The sequence below is a fragment of the Papio anubis genome, chromosome 13, assembly GCF_008728515.1.
Source record: "Papio anubis isolate 15944 chromosome 13, Panubis1.0, whole genome shotgun sequence".
NCBI classification, from domain to species: Eukaryota; Metazoa; Chordata; class Mammalia; order Primates; family Cercopithecidae; genus Papio; species Papio anubis.
The window spans coordinates 81,511,310-81,525,652 of NC_044988.1; the positions used below are offsets into that span (position 1 = coordinate 81,511,310).

At 43.3% G+C, this 14,343-nt stretch overlaps 1 protein-coding gene across 9 annotated transcripts in view; it reads right to left on the reverse strand.

Moving 5' to 3' along the window:
* SUSD1 (sushi domain containing 1) overlaps positions 1 to 14,343 on the reverse strand; it is a 135,264-nt gene that overhangs the window by 116,938 nt on the left and 3,983 nt on the right. The gene's annotated exons all lie outside the window — the stretch shown is intronic.

Genomic DNA, 14,343 nt, shown 5'->3' on the forward strand with positions numbered 1-14,343 from the left:
CCTCCCAAGTAGCTGGGACTACAGGCACACACCACCACACCCATCTAATTTTTGTATTTTTTGTAGAAATGGGGGTCTCCCTATGTTGTCAAGGCTGGTCTCAAACCCCTGAGCTCGAGGGATCCACCACCTTCAGCCTCCCAAGGAGCTGGGATTACAGGTGTGAGCCAACGTGCCCAGCCCATTCCTCATTCTTAAGGAAAATTAAATGCATCTTCCTCTGTGCTCCCCTAACACTGGCACATTCCCCTATCAATCATGTTAATGTGTCATTATATTTGGTTCTAGCTTTGTCTTCCAAGCTCGGTATTATGAATGAGCCGCTCAAGGATAGGGATGATGTCATTTGCCCATATGTTATGATGGCACAGTGCAGACACTCAATATATTTTTATTGACTGCCTGGATAGAGAAATCTGAAATCCTACTTGCTGCAACTCAAAAAGCAAATGGAGTGAAGAGGAACACAGCTGCCTATGACTCTACTCACTTTTTTTTTTTCAAAGAAAAAAATGAATGTGTTTAAGATGACAGTAACTTAACAGCCAAGTCCCAGTAGGATGACCAGATCCCAATTATTGAAATAAACAGCAGAATTGTTTGAGGCTAAAACTTCTAAAACATCCAAATCTACCAGATGGTGATATATGGCCCAAGATCAAACAAGAATTTCTACCCAAGGCTATGTGGTATATTGTGTTTCCCTCTCAGTGCCTCTGTAATTTCAGGAGTGACCTAGTCAAGAGAATCTTTCTAGCATTGAATTTCATTTTAGTTTTGGCTCTGTTATTACCCACGTAAGACAGCCTAGCCCTTAGGCTGCTCTAGGCATGAAACCAACTGAGGCTAGGGATTTCTAAACACTCTAACCATGCTGCTTTTGCGTGTTTTTTAAAAGAATAAAAGATAACACAAAAATAAGACAAACCACTGATCATCACTAAGTAATGCCAAATCAGCCATGTAATATTTACAACATTTATTGTATCTCAGACCATAAAGACAAATGCAACAAATTCCAAAAAAGTAAAAATGTTAAAGCCTGAATTATCTGACCACATAATAATGTAATAAAACTATCAAACAAAACACAAGACTGGCAACCCCAAAAGAAACATACTCGCAAACCACAGAACATTCTCCTAAATAATTCTTGGGACAAAGGGAATATCAAAATTGAAATGTTTAACACTAGGTATAAAAACATATTTACTCCAGAAAATGTAAGTTTTATGTGTTTTTATACCTTAAGATATACTTTTATACTTCAATGTGGCCTTTAAAATTTTTACTTTTTTCAAATTTGTTGCATTTTTCTTTATGGTCTGAGATAGAATAAATGTTGTAAATATTCCATGGTTAATTTCGTATTACTTAGTGAAGATTAGTGGTTTTTCTCATTTTTGTGTTATCTCTTATTTTAAAAAAGAACACACAAAATAGTAGCATGGTTAGTGTGTTTGGAAATCTCCCAGTCTCAGTGCCTAAAAAAGAGATGCCTAAGATGCCTAAAAAAGAGAGAGAAAAGCAGGCAGCCAAAAAAAAAAAAAAAAAAAAAAACTAGAATTTTAATACAAGAAGCCTGAAAAAAGGAAAAAAAGAAAATGGGGATTTAGGGATTAGTAAATAAAATTTTAAAGATGTTAAAGAATTAGAAAATATTATCAAATGCAATGGGGGGGGTAAATTACATAAAAGACTAGGAAGGTATAAACCCTGAGAGAGAAGATGATAGCAGACAAAAGATGCTAACAGTATTTCAGAAAATGAGAATGAGGCTGGGCGGAGTGGCTTACGCCTGCAATCTCAGCACTTTGGGAGACCAAGGCGGGTGAATCACTTGAGGTCAGGAGTTCAAGAGCAGCCTGGCCAATGTGGTGAAACCCCATCTCTACTAAAAATACAAAAATTAGCCGGGTGCAGTGGCGGGCACCTGTAGTCCCAGCTACTGGGGAAGCTGAGGCAAGAGAATCACTTGAACCTGGAAGGTTGAGGTTGCAGTGAGCTGAGATCATGCCACTGCACTACAGCCTGGGCAAGAGAGTGAGACTCCATCTCAAAAAAAATAAAAATAAAGAAGATAAGAAAGAGATGGATGGGCTAGGTACAGTGGCTCATGCCTGTAATTTCAGCACTTTGGAAGGCCTTGATCCCAGAAGTGCAAGACTAATCCTGGGCAACATGATGAGACCTCATCTCTGTTAAAAAAGAAAGAGATGGACGCATGGTAATTGCCTTAGCAGAGAGGAAGAACTAAAAGCCAATCCTAGAAAGGCCCAAGAAGCAGAGTCTCTGCAAATTTCAGAAGACAGACATAAGGAATAGGAATGAAAGTTCAAGGAACTGGTTGAAAATACCTGCAAGGAATAGTTAAATGCCCAGATTCCTTCACTGATGCTGCACAGAACAGAACTTTACAATTGGGAGAAAACGAACCAGAAGGCTCCAGATTAGAAGGACAACACACCAAACTGAAGTGAGGATGAGTCCCCACACCTAAATGTCCATCATATGGGTTAAATAGATTTAACCATCTTAACACATCAACATCTTAGCACAAAACATTTTAAAACCGTGTGATCAGTACATTGTCAATTCATAATGACATTCAGGGCCAGGCATGGTGGCTCATGCCTATAATCCCAGCACTTTGGGAGGCCAAGGCAGGTGGATCACTCAAGGTCAGGAGTTTGAGACCAGCCTGGCCAACATGGCGTAACCCTGTCTCTACCAAAAATACAAAAACATTAGCCAGGTGTGGTGGCACACACCTGTAGTCCCAGCTACTTGGGAGGCTAAACCAGGGGAATCACTTGAACCCCGGAGGCAGAGGTTGCAGTGAGCCATGACAGCACCTCTGCACTCCAGCCTGGGTGACAAAGTGAGACTTCATCTCAAAAAAAAAAAAAAAAAAAAAACATAATGACATGCAACCAAAATCTTGGAAATACTTTCTAAATAATGGATCCTGGGTCAAGTTCAAAAACCCGTTTGTGATCAACCCTACGATGATGAACATATGAACATTCTCCCCAATTTAATTTGTACATAGAATGCAATCTTGGCCAGGCACGGTGGTTCATGCCTGTAATCCCAGCACTTTAGGAGGTCAAGGTGGGCGGATCACCTGAGGTCAGGAATTTGAGACCAGCCTGGTCAACACGGTGAAACCCCATCTTTACTAAAATACAAAAATTAGCTGGGCTCAGTGGCGTGCACCTGTAATCCCAGCTACTCAGGATGCTGAAACAGGAGAATCGCTTGAACCCAGGAGGCGGAGGTTGCAGTGAGCCGAGATTGCGCCACTGCACTCCAGCCTGCATGACACAGCAAGACTCCGTTAAAAAAAAAAAAAAAAAAAGAATGCAATCTTATTAAACACCCTAAATCTTCGGTACGGTGTTTCGGTTTGGGATGATGAAAAGGTTCTGGAGATGGACGATAGTGATGGTTGCACAATAATATACAACTTGCTTCTCAATTGCACACTTCAAAATAGCTAAAATGGTAAAAATTTGCCTTACGTCTACTTTACCAAAATAGTAAGAAAATACTGAAAATTACATTTTTTACTTTAAAAATCAACTTTATTGAGATATAATATGCATACAATAAAACGCCCCCATGTTTAAGTGTGCAGTTTCAGTGGGTTTTAACAAATGTAGACAACCACGAAACCCAAGATGCGGAATATATGATGCACAATTTGCATCTGATGATAATCTGATAATATATGGTGCCCAATCTGATGATAAACATTTGGTTTGTTTTCACGTGGGGGCTAATAGAATTAAAGCCTTGATGGCAAAAAAGGGGAGGGAACCTCAAATTTTTATAGGGAAATCATTTTGTTTCTGGATCCCAAATTTCTCATGATGCCATTGAGAGATGGTAGATAGCAGGTACACAGCTTTAGAGAACAAGTAACTAAAGTAACCCAAGCTAAGGAAGCCTGTAAGAATTTTTCACTGAAAACCAAAGAAGCCCATTCATTATAAGCTACTTCCCCACTGAACAGACAACATAAACACGCTGTTCAAAGGCTACAAACCTTAAGTAGACACTGAAATCACACATAAATGCATGTAGTACAATAATAGACATAAATATGATTCTATTGAAACAACAATAAAATATGTGAAATTAAGTAATTCAAACTTAAAGCTGTTGGAACTTTAAATTATACCAAGCCTTGAGAGGAATGTGGCATGCATGCAGTTTGAGTCACAAAGTATACAGCTGTAACTTCTGCCTCTTTTTCCCCCTGTAAATAATTAAGCCCAAATGGCACCAGAGATAAGACCCCCTTAGATCACTATCTCTCCTCATGGAGTAATAAAGTAATTTTCCTTGGAGTGTAGCAATCTGTAACCAACCAACTAGCTGTGGCATACGCACTGGTCTTGTATGGAAAATGTAATTCTGCTACAATTTCTACATAAATAAAACGCTAACTTCCCCACTTTGGAAGGAAGACTCCATTCATTTGAAGTCAGTGTTTCCCAGTGGCCACCCTCAAGTTTTATGCTAGAATAAACTCTATATTTCATATATATCATACATTCTGAATCTCATTATTTAAGGCTGACAAATGGAAATTTTTAAATTTTTTTTCTTATGTAAAATACTTGTCTAGGGCCAGGTGCAGTGGCTCACACCTGTAATGTCATCATTTTGGTTTGTTTGTTTGTTGAGACAAGGTCTCACTCTGTCACCTCTGTCACCCAGGCTGGAGTACAATGGTGTGATGACAGCTCACTGCAGCCTCGACCTCCTGTGCTCAAGCTATCCTCGCTCCTCAGCCTCCAGAGTAATGAGGACTACAGGTACATCCCACCACACCTGGCTAATTTTTCATTTTATTATTTTTTTTAGAGACAGGATCCCACTATGTTGCCCAGGCTGGTTTCAAATAATCCTCCTACCTCAGCCTCCCAAAGTGCCAGCCTGGTCAACATAGCAAGACCCCATCTCTACAAAAAAAAAAAAAAAAAAAAAAAAATTTAATTAGCTGGGCATGGTGGGGCATACACGTAATCCTAGCTACTTGTGAGGCTGGTGTGGGAGGATCTCTCGAGCTCAGGAGATCAGGCTGCAGTGAGCTTTGAATGAGCCACTGCACTCCAGACTGGGAAACAGAGCTAGACTGTCTCTTTAAAAAGTTTAAAAATAAAAAACTTATCATTATAAAGATGCAGAATTTATATAGATCCATTTGCAAAAACTCAGCCGGGCACAGTGGCTCACACCTATAATCCCAGCACTTTGGGAGGCCAAGGAGAGATCACTTGAGGCCAAGAGTTCAAGACCAGCCTGGCCAACATGGTGAAACCCTGTCTCTGCTAAAAATACAACAAAATCAGCTGGGCATGGTGGCGGGCACCTATAATCCCAGCTACTCCGGTGGCTGAGGCAAGAGGATCACTTGAACCTGGAAGGCAGAGGTTGCAGTGAGCCAAGATTATGCCACTGCACTCCAGTCTGGGCAACAGATCAAGACTCTGTCTCAGAAAACAAAACAAAGAAAACAAAAAAACTTAATACCAGCTGGAAAAGGACTATTTCATGTAACTATTGAGCTAATCTAATAAACATAAAAAATATTAAGAAGCAAAGAGGTGGGACTCACTCAGATAAATTAAAGGAAGTCCAGTCTGAATTAGTGAAGGATAGAATAGAAAATGTTTTAAAAGAAACTGAATTAAGTTCAAGTTTATTTAATAAATAGGCCCAGACAAACACACATGGCCTTAAAGGAAGGCAGCCAGGTATGGGGAAAGCACTGGACTTGAAAGCTAGTTAGAGCCGGATCCTAAATCTAGCTGAGTCAAATTCACTGTGTGACCTTGAGCACACCACTTAACCTTTCTGGATCTCAGTTTTTTCATCTTTAAAACAAGGACTTTGGGCTTCTCGATTTTTAAAGTGCATTCAAATCACCTGGGGAGGCTGAGGCAGGAACCCGGGTTGCTTGAGCCCGGGAGTGCAAAGTTACATGAGCTATGATCATGCCACTGCACTCCAGCCTAGAAAACAGAGTGAGATCTTGTTTCTAAAAAGAAAAGAAAAGTCACATGTCCCATAAATATACACACCTACTATGTACCCATAAAGGTAAAAAAATACATACATACTAAAAAAGAAAAATACAAAGAAAGAAACACCTGGGGCCAGGTACAGTAGCTCATGCCTGTAATCCCAGCACTTTGGGAGACCGAGGCAGCGGATCATGAGGTCAGGAGTTCGAGACCATCCTGGCTAACACGGTGAAACCCCGTCTCTACTAAAAATACAAACAATTAGTCGGGCGTGGTGGCGGGCGCCTGTAGTCCCAGCTACTCGGGAGGCTGAGGCAGGAGAATCGCTTGAAACCAGGAGGCGGGGGTTGCAGTGAGCTGAGATTGCGCCATTGCACTCCAGCCTGGGTGACAGAGCGAAACTCAGTCTCAAAAACAAACAAACAAACAAAAAACACCTGGGGATCTTAACCTTTGTTAAACTGCAGGCTCCAAATCAGTTGGTCTGGGGAGGAGCCCTATATTTTGGATTTCTAGCGAGCTCACAGGTGGATCACATTTTGAGTAGCAGAAGATAAAGAGCCCCCGAAAGTCCTTCTCCCTAAAGTTCTGACATTTCCTTCTTTTTTATTTTTAACTTTAACTTTTGTGAGTACACAGGTGTATATATTTATGGCGTACCTGAGATGGTTTAATGCCAGGCATGAGATGCATAGTAATCCTGTCATGTAAAATGGGATATCTATCCCTTTCAGTCTTTATCCTCTGTATTACAAACAATAGTCATAGTCTTTTAGTTATTTTAAAATACACAATTAAATTATTATTAACTATAGTCACCCTGTTGTGCAATCAAATACTAGGTCTTTGATCCTTTTTTCTTTTTTTTTTTTTTTTTTTTTGAGATAAGGTCTCGCTCTGTCCCCCAGGCTGGAGAGCATTGGCACGATCACAGCTTACTGTAACCTCTGCCTCCCAGGCTCAAGCGATTCTCGTGTCTCAGCTCCTGAGTAGCTGGCACCACACGTGTGCACCACCACACATGTGCTGACCACCACGCATGTGCTGACCACCACACATGTGCACCACCACACCCGGCTAATTTTTAAATTTTTAGCAGAGATGAGTTTTCACCATGTTGGCCAGGTTGGTCTTGAACTCCTGACCTCAAGCAATCCACCCACCTCAACCTCCCAAAGTGCTGGAATTACAGACATGAGCCACCACACCTGGCCTTTTTTTTTTTTTTTCTTTTGACACAGGGTCTCACTCTGTTGCCCAGGCTGGAGTGCAGTAGTGTGATCACAGCTCACTGCAGCCTCAACCTCCTGGGCTCAAGTGATCCTCCCATCTCAGCCTCCCAAGGAGCTGGGACTACAGGCACACACCACCACATCTGGCTAGTTTTTGTATTTTTTTTGTAAAGATGGGGTTTCACCATGTTGCCCAGGCTGGTCTGGAACTCCCAGACTCAAGTGATTTATCCACCTCGGACTCCCAAAGTCCTGGGATTACAAATGTGAGCTACCACATCTGGCACACACTTCATTCTTAGGGTACCTGTTTTAATGACCCATTTAGAGTAATTTATTTAGATGAGATATACAAAAAGAAAGGAAAGAAAGAGAGAGAGAAAGAACGAGAGAACGAGAGAAAGAGTGAGAAAGAGGAAGGAAGGAAGGAAGGAAGGAAGGAAGGAAGGAAGGAAGGAAGGAAGGAAGGAAGGAAGGAAGGAAGGAAGGAAAGAAGGAAGTAAGGGAGGGAGGAAGACGGAAAAGAAAAGAAAAAAGGAATAGAAAAGAGAAAAGAAAGAAAATAATTTAGCATAAGTATAACCCCAAAGACAGTACCTGGCTCAATACATGTTTGTTCCCCATACCGGCAAAAAAAAAAACTAAGATGGGTTCCAGGCTACCAAAGCTTCTCAGACTATCTGCAGATGAGAAGGTGGTTTCCAAAGAAAACCAAAAAAATAATAAGCAGGGGTGCTTATTATTCAGCCATGATTAGCCTATTCTGCAGGACTTTGCAGGGCAACTCTCTGACCACACGGGTCCACTGTTCCACAGCCTGAGGCTCGGTTAAGAATCACCTGGAAACTAGTGACTAACTCGTCCTAGTTTTAATACAAAAAGTCCTGTGTCCCAGGAAACCCCTCAATTCTGTGCAAACCAAGACAGCTGGTCATGCTTCCTAGAGATCCTGTTAAAACACAGTGTCCCCAAAGATTCTGATTCAGCAGGGGAGAGGCAGGGCCTGAGAATCTGCTTTTCTAAACTGCTCCCAGGTGGACCACACAGAGAGGAGCGTTGCCAGACTAGCTCAACCTCAACCTCAGGGACTGGAGTCAGAATCCTGTGGAAAGAAAAGGCAATACTGAAAGAAGTCTTTCAGCAAGTCTCGATTGCCGCATAGCACAGCTGTGGGACAAATGTAATAGAATAACCCAAGGGAGAGGAATTCTCCAGGCCAGAGACAGATTGCTAGGGCTTTGCTATGATCTGAGGGAGAGCCGTGTCGGGGGTGCTCGGTACCTACGTCAAGGCTGGCTTTAGTTCTGTCGTCAGCATACTCCGGGCCTGAAAGCAGAGAGGTGGTTGCCGGTAGTAACCGAGGGAACGATTGCAGAGGTGAGGGACTCCAAGGGACGACTAGGATTACTGACAGAGAAACAGGAAAGTTGAAGAACCCAAAATCTAAGAGGAGGGAAAGGCTGACAAGTGTTCTTTGTTACTATTACCACATCCCCCGGCTAACGCTGCTGAGCTGGGTTCACTGCCCGTCCCAGCTCTGCAGTGCTCACCTAAGCTAAAACTACACCTAACAATGAGAGGGTGAGACTGGTTTTGGTGTCTCAACCAGAGTCGGGATTGGAGTCCTGTTCCTTGGTTATGTGATTTTAGCAAGTTAAACGGTCAGTTCTCCAGTTTTTTGTTTGTTTGTTTGTTTGTTTGTTTGTTTGGTCTCCCTCTGTCACCCAGGCTGGAGTGCTGTGGCACAATCATGGCTCACTGCAGCCTCGACCTCCCAGGCTCAGGCGATTCTCCCACCTCAGCCTCCCGAGTAGCTGGGACCACAGGCATGCACCACCACGCCCAGACAATTTATTATTATTATTATTTTGTAGACACGGGATCTCCCTATGTTGCCCAGACTGGTCTCAAACTCCTGGGCTCAAACGATACTCCTGCTACAGTCTCCCAAAGTGCTGGGATCACAGGCATGAGCCACTGTGCCTGGCCAGGTCTCTTCATCCATGAGATGAAGATGTTGTAGTCAAGATTAAATGAGAAATATAAATGCTGTATGAAGTGTAAAGCAATATGCAAATATGAGATAATTTACATGAATATTTATATCCATTTCCACAGATTTTGTTGTCATTGTTAGAAACAGTCTGCAAGATGCAGTGCCTGGTATTTGGCACGGTGGTTACAAGCGCTTGGGTTAGTTACAATCCTAGCTATGCCACTTACTAGCTCTGTAATCCTTGGTGATCTCTGTGCCTGTATCCTGTAAATCTGTAAAACGAGAATAATAATAAACCTACTTCATATGGTTGTTGTGAGGATTAAAGAGTAAATGAGGGTATATTAGTCTGTCTTCATGCTACTGATAAAGACATACCCAAGACTGGGTAATGTATAAATAAAATGAGGTTTAATGGACTCACAGTTTCAAGTGGCTGGGAGGCCTCACAATCATGGCAGAAGGCAAAAGACATGTGTTACATGGCAGCAGCAAGACAAAATGAGGGACAAGTGAAAGGAGAAACCCCTTATAAAACCATCAGATCTCGTGAGACTTATTCACTACCACGAGAACAGTACGGGGGAAACCTCCCCCATGATTGAATTGTCTCTCACCGGGTCCCTCTCACAATACATAGGAATTATGGGAGCTACAATTCAAGTTGAGATTTGGGTAGCGACACAGCCAAACCATATCAATGAGTTAATACATGAAAAGCAATTAAAATGTGTTAGACATTGTTATAACCAACCACTCAACAACTCTTTGTTAATGAATAAAAGAAGGTACTAACACTGATGGTTAACTAGCCAACTCCCAATTACACCAATGGGAAGACTGATGGAGAAATGCATTGATGCAAAAATCAAGAGCAATATCTTTGTGCATTCAGGTGTCTACCCATTGATGGGCTGATATCCCAGAAACCATAATATTCAAATTTACATAATCACTCCCTGTCTTCGCCACATCCTCCCAGCCTGCTGGGTAACAGCTGACTCAGAAGTGGAAAGTTCACCTCCTCACCTTTTCAGCCCTGCTCACCTGTCCTTCCTCTCCACTGCAACCAAGTAAAGCTACCTCAGGAAGAGAGGGAGGCTGCCAGCCTCTGAGAACCGCTCTCACTCTTCACTTCAATACACGAGCAACAACTTCAGTGTACTTCTGAGACATTACCTGATGGACTTTATAGTGCAGTAAAGAGATGTTCACAGTCAAGGGAAGAAGGTAGTTTAAAAGCACAAAGGCAAGCCAAGCACAATGGCTCACACCTGTAATCCCAGCACTTTGGGAGATTAAGATGGGGGGATCACTTGAGCCCAGGAGTCCATGACCAAAAATCTGGCCAAAAATCTAGACCGCATCTCTAAAAAACCAACAGCAACAACAACAAAAAAGCACAAATGCAGTGCTTAAATTTTAAATCTGCTTTTAACCTAACCCTCGACCATTCACAGTCAGACCAAACAAATCCACTGCACAACCTTCCTGAGATTCTGTCTGTCAAATCTGGAAAGACAGATCAAACAACGGGAGGAAATAAGCCAAGGGTGCCAGAACTCAGGAAGGAAAAGCATTCCCAAGTGGTCTCTAACGCTACATAAAATTGCATGGCTCTTAAGAGACCACCAAATTCCAGAGGTGGAAGGAATCTGAGAAATCTCACGTTCTCTCCTTTCCAACATCCCTGACCAAAAAAAAATCCAGAAACGAAAACATAGACTCTGCTTTTAAATCCCTCCAAGACACAGAGCACTCTACTCTCTCCGGCAATGTAATATTTGCAGGGCTATTCAAACCGTCATATAATTCCCACACCCACCCAAATTTAGGACTGACATTCTCCATCAAGAACTCTCACTTGGGCTGGTCCAAAGGTAGTGAGTTAGTTGATTGTTGATAGTCAGTTACAGATCAAACTTCTCATTCTACTCTTTCCCCCTTCTCACTATTGCATTTGACTACTCAAAAAAAAAAAAAAAAAAAAAATCAAAAAACAAACAAACAACAAAAAAAGAACTCTCAACCTTTCCTCATACAAAATGGCTCATATGACCCGATCCTGTTCACTTTGTGGTGTGACCAAGATCAACCAGCAGTGGGGCCCCCACACCTGGCCTCAGGACCTGAAACCAACCCACACTGAGTGCCATTCATTTAGGCCACACCTTAAGGCTCATGTCGGGCAGTCACTCACTTAACCCCTACCGGTTCTTTTCACACCTGTCTTACACCTGACTCATTCTCCAGAAGGGTGTACCTATTTTTTTTTTTTTTTTTTTTGAGATGGAGTTTCAGAGTTTCACTCTTGTTGCCCAGGCTGGAGTACAATAGCACGATCTCGGCTCACTGCAACCTCCACCTCCTGGGTTCAAGCTATTCACCTGTCTCAGCCTCCTGAGTAGCTGGGATTACAGGCATGTGCCACCACGCCCAGTTAATTTTTGCATTTTTAGTAGAGATGGGGTTTTTCTCCATGTTGGTCAGGCTGGTCTCAAACTCCTGACCTCAGGTGATCCACCCACCCCCGTATCCCAAAGTGCTGGGATTACAGGCGTGAGCCACCATGTCCGGCCGGGTGTACCCTTTTTTTGTTTTGTTTGTTTGTTTGTTTTTTGAGACGGAGTTTCCCTCTTGTTGCCCAGGCTGGAGTGCAATGGTGAGATGTCAGCTCATCGCAATCTCCGCCTCCAGGGTCCAAACAATTCTACTACCTTAGCCTCCCGAGTAGCTGGGATTACAGGCATGCACCACCACGCCTGGCTAATTTTTTTGTATTTTTAGTAAAGACAGGGTTTCTCCATGTTGGTCAGGCTGGTCTTGAACTCCTGACCTCAGGTGATCCACCCACCTCAGCCTTCCAAGGTGCTGGGATTACAGGCGTGAGCTACCACGCCCAGCTGAGTATACCCTTTTTCTTAATCCATGCAATTCATTTTCCCTCTTTCTTCTGCAGAGCTGAGGCCAGCAGACCACTTGCGATTTTGAGCTACAGAGACCTAAGAACCCATTTTAGGATTTGACCAGAAGACCAAGAATACACCCAGGACCAAGTCCCTGGAGGTAGAAAATAGGCCATGGTGGGCATCTTCATCAACTCTAATCCTGTGCCCTTTATTTTAAGCAACTTTAAATCACTCCAAAAAATTCCACTCCCTCTATTTCTCTTCTTTCCTCTTCTGGCTCACCCTGAATAGTGAATGTGCTGCTGTGATTCATGAAGACAGAGGGAAGACCAAGCATGAAATGCATGATGAGTGAAGTCAGGTGACCTTTGTAGAGCAAGAACAACTTCCTGACCCCCAGCCAGGCCTGAGCCAACAGGCCCCAGACTCCAGTAACGAATGCCAGAGAAAGGTTAAGAAACAGGACTGACTGGTTCTATGCTTCCTCGCCCATTCCTACACTCTGGACTCCCCCGGGCCCTGCACCCCACCCAGCTGCCAACACCCTCCTGCCATATCAATTATGTGAAACACACTTTCCTTACACTCAGGTCATCTGACTTCAGCTCTCCTCCCCAAAACATCTTTGATGCCAATTAAGGTCATTCAGCCCATGTTGCCAGTGAGAGACTGAATATACAAATGGAAAATGGTCAGATCATGTGTGTGTGTGTGTGTGTGTGTATATATATATATATAGAGAGAGAGAGAGAGAGAGACAGAGAGAGAGTCTTGCTCTGTCACCTAGGCTGGAGTGCAGTAGCATGATCTCGGCTCACTGCAACCTCTGCCTCCCAGGTTCAAGCAACTCTCCTGTCTCAGCCTCTGGAGTAGCTGGGATTACAAGGGCCCTTGTAATTACCACCATGCCAGGCCGATTTGTTTGTATTTTTAGTAGAGACAGGGTTTCAACACGTTGGCCAGGCTGGTCTCAAACTCCTGACCCCAAGTGATCTGCCCACCTCGGCTTCCCAAAATGTTGGGATTATAGGCATGAGCCACTGCACCCAGCCCATATATTAAAATAGAATTCTAACCCACAGTCTGCAGCAATCATTCCAGGAACTCTGTAGCAATCAGCCCCAAATGGTCAGGCTTTAATCAGTAATGGCCAGTTACCCTAATTTTTGCCCCCAGTTCCAACTTGGGACTAACCAGAAAAGCCAGATATGGCCCTCTCACCAATCACATGGGAGGCATGCTGCTAGGAAACTTCTCCAGCTGGGCACACCTGAACCACCACCACCCACCAACCCCCTTCCTTTTCCTCCTGTAACACTTTTCCACCCCCGGCCTATCTTTGAGTCTCTGCCAAATGGAAGTGATGATGGCTGACTCCCTTGTCACAGCAAGCCCTGAATAAATAGCCTTTGCTTATTCTCGTTTGGATGGTATTCATTTATTTGCATACCAGATTCCTAATACAAGCCACTGTCCCTACCCACAAGGAGCTCTTAGTTTAGTAAACAATCACACTGCAGTATGGTATAAGTGTACAGCCAAGGCATGGAATATGGTATTACTGGTGCTGTAAAGAGAAGTGGATAGCGCCAACGGACTTTCTAGGAGGAGTGAGGACACCCAGGCTTGCTTTGAAATACGAAGGGCACTCACTAAGCAGCCTGCCATGGGAGAAGGCAAGCACAGTTCTCCAATCTTCTTCCTCGCCCCCTACTTTCAGAAACTAACCTCTCCCATCTATAGCCCAAGTTTAATTTTTGACCTGCTCCATCCATTAACTATCTCATTTATTTTTGCTTTTTCAATTTTCCCCTCTCTACTAAATAATACCCCTCAGTCTAATATATGTTTGAGTCTGTTTTGCATTCCCTAAAAATCTTGGACTGACTTGACCAGCTCAACTGAATGTTACCTTCATTTTCCTTCTAATTTCTTTAAAGAGTATCTACTCTGGCCGGGCACAGTGGCTCACACCTGTAATCCCAGCACTTAGGGAGACTGAGGCAGGCGGATCACGAGGTCAGGAGATCGAGACCATCCTGGCGAACACGGTGAAACCCCCTCTCTACTGAAAATACAAAAAATTAGCCGGGCGTGGTGGTGGGCGCCTGTAGTCCCAGCTACTCAGGAGGCTGAGGCAGGAGAATGGAGTGAACCTGGGAGGCAGA